Source organism: Bos indicus, chromosome 24 (assembly GCF_029378745.1).
Source record: "Bos indicus isolate NIAB-ARS_2022 breed Sahiwal x Tharparkar chromosome 24, NIAB-ARS_B.indTharparkar_mat_pri_1.0, whole genome shotgun sequence".
Taxonomy (NCBI): Eukaryota; Metazoa; Chordata; class Mammalia; order Artiodactyla; family Bovidae; genus Bos; species Bos indicus.
This window is the reverse complement of record NC_091783.1, coordinates 8,816,335-8,822,334: the sequence shown is the minus strand read 5'-3', so window position 1 is coordinate 8,822,334 and position 6,000 is coordinate 8,816,335. Positions and strand designations below refer to the sequence as shown.

General features: G+C 36.4%; 1 protein-coding gene across 4 annotated transcripts in view; it reads left to right on the top strand.

The window, feature by feature from the left end:
* The first annotated feature begins 1,125 nt into the window (after nucleotides 1-1,125).
* Nucleotides 1,126-6,000, top strand: part of CCDC102B (coiled-coil domain containing 102B) — a 281,611-nt gene continuing 276,736 nt past the window's right edge. For 2 of the 4 annotated variants that reach the window (XM_019987018.2, XM_070778680.1), the window contains exon 1: nucleotides 1,126-1,358. The gene's annotated coding sequence lies outside the window, so the exon portion shown is untranslated. The remainder of the gene's footprint in view (nucleotides 1,359-6,000) is intronic. The other 2 variants (XM_070778681.1, XM_070778682.1) reach the window with 1 other exon arrangement.

The following is a 6,000-nucleotide window of genomic DNA, read 5'->3' as shown; positions in this document are numbered from 1 at the left end:
AGGAGAGTTCAGTAAGAGAAGGGTATAGTAACTGAGCACATCTTCTGAAAAGACAGGATGGAAGGAAACCTCAGAGGGTTCACTTTCTGTGGGGGAGAGGTCACCCCTCCATTGTATCAGGAAGAATGAAAGGATGCTCTTCACTAGAAAATAGATGATGGATCTGTTATACAGTTGGGACTTCCCCGATGGCTCAGCAGGTAAAGAATCTGCCTGCAAACCAGGAGACACCCCAGATGCAAGTTTGATCCCTGGGTCGGAAAGATCGCCCGCAGAAGGAAATGGCAACCCAGTCCAGTAGTCTGGTCTGGAAAATCCCATGGACAGAGGAGCCTGACGGGTTACAGTCCATGGGGTTGCACAGAGTCAGACATAGCTGAGCGGCTAAGCACAAGCAGGTTATACAGCCAAGAATATTCCTCTGGATTAAAAAGGGAGAAAGAATAAAATCATTTGAAAATATTAACTCCCTAACTTTCAAATGCTGTTTTCATGCTATTTATTAATATAAGAATACAGTGACTGTTTTTTCTGCCCTCTCCTCTGAAAAAAACTTTGGACATTCCATGCTGTTAATTCAACTAGAAAAAAAATTTTTTTTTTGTGGTCTGCCATCACCCATTCATCAGAACACTTCCTGACAGCTGCATCATGTCTCTGGAAGGTCACTCCATTTGTTTTTTTTTCCCCCAGGCCAAGGGCCAGAGAGCTCTTTCTGGGGGCCCAGGAGTCTGCAGCTCACAGTTCTTGCCTACACGACTGAAATCAAAGGTTCTGACAAACGGTTTCTGTATCTTGATTTCTATACCCAAGTGGTTTATTACATATTCTTTTTTCTTTGGGGACACAGTCTAATAAAGATCAGACTGAACCAATGATGCTTCCTATTGTTCCTGTCATCTGCATTATAATCTTTCTTTAAATCTTTTGCAGATAGATTCTTTTTGTTTGCCAAATTTTCTGTTACTGCTGCAAGTTATGCAAATTGCTATTAAACATTAAACACACTGGTGGGTGATGAAGGGGTGAGTGTTTCTCCTTTTATTATGCACAGTAAAATTTCAAATAGGTTGTGTAGAAGCATTGGATTACGGTGCTGAGTTAGGGAACAGTCAAACGATTTCCTTTCGGATCGCTCACTTGTGATCCACGGAGGGTGTTGTGGTATTGGTTTTGATAAAACTTCACAACCAATGGGAATCTTCTTCGAGTTAGTGTGGAGTGGCCTTAATGCTGGAAATAATCCTGTTGGCCTGGACCCCAGAGCTATACAGATGAGAAAAGGATGCAGGGAATTCTCCTGTTTACACATGTGTCTGTAACACTGAGCCGCGGGAGCAGCCCAGCCAGCCCAGAGGGTAAGATGCTTAATAACCTTGTGGCTTTTTATTTAATTTTTATATTTTCCTGCTGGGGCAGAACCTGTGTTGTTTTCAGAGCAAAGAAAAAGACAGTTGCTTATAAGATCCAAAACAAAACTATCATAGGTCTGGAAAACAGAGGGAATGGATGTTTCTTCTTAAAGTGGACGTGATTTCTTCCCTCCCTCTTCTATTTCCCACATTGGTATTATTTCTCCTGGCAGCTTGTCATACATTTCCAGTTTTGTAAAAAAAAAAAAAAAAAAAAAACTGTATACTAACAAAACTCAGGTAAGATTTTTCAACTCTAAATTTAGACAGTAAGATATGTTGACAATAAGACCTTGTCTTGTAGTTCCAAATGAATGAGTTAGCCAATGTGTTTGAAGTAGTTTATATTCTTAGAGTAAAAATAAAGTAGAATTTCTATGAAAATCCTCCTATGTATGCCTCGTGCATTTAGAGTTATTTTCATTTTGCTGGTCTGTGTCCTGAATTCCTGTCACTGTTAGCAGAAAAGTATACTTTAAACTTAGCATTAATATTGATTTCTCTATGTAAGTTACCTGGGTAGTGTGGAGAAGAGACATAAAATAATACAATCCTATATAAAATAAAAGGAAATGGATATTTAGAGAAATTCATTACAGAACTGAAGAAATCATAGCCTCTGAGAAGTATTTGCTTATGTTTCCTGCAAAGATAAATTATGAAATGAAGGTTGAGTGAGCAAAGCTGTTAAATAGAAATAAAAAGGAGATATTCTTTTAAACAATATAATTATAAATGTGTAACATAGCTTTGAAATGCACGGTGATATTTCTTGATATTCTTGCTTACAGGAGCACTAGCTTTCCTATTTTCTACAATCATCTGAGTACACGTTTGCTAATATTTTTGTGGGATAGAGTATTGTTACAACTTTTGATTAAATATTTTGTGGTTAATCATTTTATTGTCAAATATCCTCACATATAAATTAGTTTCTAATTCTGACTTTTCTCCATAGTTTTACAGAAGCATTAGATTAGAAAGGAGTTTTGAAAACCTAGTGATACAACAGTTGTATAAGTTTTGTGTAATTTTGCAATATTGATTTAATATCGATGTGTATTTGAGTATTTGGAAAAATGTTTTATATGAATTGCATTTCCCCCAAAACTTTAAAAAGTAGCTTCCTTGTGAGATAACATCATTCAGTGGGAGCTCTTTTGAAGCTTTCATGTGTTTTCATTGGATTCAGTATTTCTTTGACACAGGGACATAGCTTGTGGTGCCTCACTATGGGTGTAGCCTTGAAATTTATGATTTTACAGACACCTTGAAAGAAAAGTCTGGATGCCTGAGTTGAAGTTTAAAAAATCAGTGGAATTTCCACAGTGATAAGAGAACAGACTATGTAGGATTTTAATACCTTTAAACCATGAAATTTTTGCACTTTGTTTTATCTCCCTGGATATGTTCCAGTGTCTCCTAGTTTATAGTCTATGGGAACTTGAATAGAATTTGTATCCTCCTGTTGTGTGAAAATTGTATAAACCTTCATTACATTGAATTGGTTCAGAGTACTTTTCAGGTCTACTGTATCCTTCTACTTTTCTATTTTTCTTTCTATTAATTTTCGAGCATTTGATACTGAAACTCCAATTAAACATCTTATCTACTTAAATGATTGTAATATATAGGGGAACTACATGTAACTTTGTTCTGTATTTTCCAAGTCTCCTGTAAATCTGCTATCATACTTTCATAATCTAAAAAAGAAAAAAAATCAGTGGAACTTGAATAGTAGCTAACAACCCAAAAGACTCTTCTATAATGTAGAAGTGGTTGAAGCAAAGTGTTTTAAGACAAAAATTAATATAGAGCCAGCTAGGCTAGGGATGAGTAGCCCATCATCCCAGTAGCCCATCTGCTCCCATCTCACTGGAGCAAAAAAAAAATATACCTTGTGAGTAGTAGACACTGTGCTCATTAGAAAGAAAGACAGAGCTATGGAGCATCTTACAACTCACACATTAATTTTGTCCTTATATAGTATACAGAGATGGCAATTACAAATTTCTGAAGATGCAAATTTCTTCTACTCATCCTCTTCTTCCTTCTTCATCATCTTATTCTTCTTAACCATAAGCTTCTTCTTCATCGTTGAAATATTTTCAACATGTAAGGGGGCTTCTGTGTGCAAGGTAATTACATACGTATCTAGAATTTTGACAGCTATGCAATCAAATGAACTTCATTTTACACAGTATCTTCATGTTATACATAAAGGAATCTGATGTTCAAAAATGTTAGATGATTTCTTTAAAGCCACAGATATGATAAGAGAAACAGGATTCCAAACAATGTCTTTCTGGCTCCAGAGCTCTTCCACTCTGCTGCACTGGTATTTTAGGAATGTAAATCTGGCAGGAGTTAGCGAGATGGTTGGGAGTGGGCTTCGGGGTAAGCGAGCCCCGGGAGTGGGTGGTAAGACCACAGGCAGATCAATTCCAGCAACTGTAGACCAAGCCAATCACATTCCCCTCAGGTGGCCCCCTCTCGCCCTTGGAATAGAACGAAGAAAATAAGCAGTCTTCACATTTAAGTTGGCTGTTCTCGTATTCAGCTCTTTTGTTTGTCTCTGTTATTTTCTTGAATGTTGTATTCATACTCAAAGGAGATATATTTTGATTTCTCAAAGGAAATTTCATCTCTGATTTTCATCTAATATTACTTATTCACAAATGAAATAAATGAAGTGACTGGAAATGAAATGACATTGGGAACACACTGCCATTCCTTTTTTTAAAATGTGGGCTATGAATGAATGCCTAGTGACCCCATCTTCTTAAAATTATGGAGATACAATTATTACCAAAGAAAATTATCCTGTAAGTTTTATTTCAGTGGGTGAAGAGCATATATAAAATTTATGCTGCTAATAGATTATGTTGAGAAGAGTGTACAGGTAGTAAAAATAATAGAACCTATGAACAACACTTTCCCCTTCAAATAGCCAAACCTTAAACGTATTATTTTGCTTTTCCTCTAAAGAGCACGGAACTAGTCTCTTCAATAGCATTCATTTTCTTCTTCTCTATTTTTAAGTATTTTTAGTGAAATAAAATTATAAAAGTTCCTTATGTTATAATAATGAGTTTTGGATATATATGTATAATTTCTATGATATCATTTTAGAAATGTACTATTTTAGAAGCTTGCTATCACTTAAGTAGGATTTATTGAAGTAATATCTTTTGCCAAGCATCCAAAGAGATAAAGATAGTTGAAATGTAAAGATTCACCCTTTTAAACTTTTCATTGTTGAAATTATTTGTCATTTCAAATGCTTTGGTCACTGGCTTTATGATATTATAATTATTCAATTAAATTAACTAGATCTAGGCTGACTTCCAAGATTCTTTCCCAGAGAGGGGATTTTGTATAGCCCCATCCTCTGTGGCCTTATCGATTATAGATGCTCATCTGTGATCAAGTGTGAATTGAGAATTTGGTAACTAAAAAAAAGAAATAGATATTTTATTGGAGAAAATCAGACCATCAAAGAGAAGATGGGTTGGGCTCAAGGCCATTTGACTGAAATCATAGCTTTGCAGAGGATTATTCTTCTTTCTGTATGTGTTATTACCTGTGTGATTTATAATCAATGACATTTGCCAAGAATTGCTGTTAGGTGTAACAAAGATATACAGATATTTGAAATTAAAGTTCTGATAGAAGCATTTTTTTGGTATGTGAAGACAGAGATATCCTTAGTATTGGGTAGGAAAAATATGCTCATTGCAGAACTTACAAATAGTATTTTATCCTAATGCTTGCTTTTAATTTGTAGAATTAAAGTTTCAAAAAAAACAGAAGTGAGTCTGTCAGCCACTGACTCATGAACATATGTTTCTAAGATGCAGGAACCATTTAGAAATGTAACAGGGGGTAAAGTGACAATATTTCAGTAAAGAGGAGCCTGAAACAACTTTAGTTTTTATGGAAATAGTTCTGAGGGTTTTTCACAGAGTCTTTCATTTCCTCCCTTAGTGAATTTAGGATTATGACGGCATTATGTCAAAAGTTGAATTTCTGATGGCTGCCAAAGTTCTAATGGCTTTATTATTCAGTGTAGATTCATAGATTCCTTTCTTCTGTTTGCTCATCATCTGAAAGAGGTAAAAACATAACTCACATATTGTAAGTGCTCGGGGGATAGTAACCCTTTGTAGTAAAGACGAGGGGTGGCAGAGGAAGCACCAGACAACCCCTGGAGTTTAACATAGTTCTGGAAGATTCTATTCGTAAGCTGTTCCTAGGTAGAAGCTTGAGTAATTGCAGCTGTTGTGTAAGGGTTCAGGTGTGCTTCATTCCATCTTTTTAAAATAATCTTAAAAAAATATTTATTTATTTTTGGCTGCACTGGGTCTTCATTGCTATGCGTGGACTTTCTCTAGTTGCGGCAGGCAGGGGCCACTCTCTGGTTGCAGTGGGCTTCTCATTTGCAGTGGCATCTTGTTGCAGAGCACAGGCTGTAAAGCGTGGGCTCAGTAGATGTGGTGCGCGGGTTCAGTTGCTCCATGGGATCTTCCCTGGCCAGGGGCCGAAGTGTCTCCTGCATTGCAAGGCAGACTCTTATCCACTGGACCAC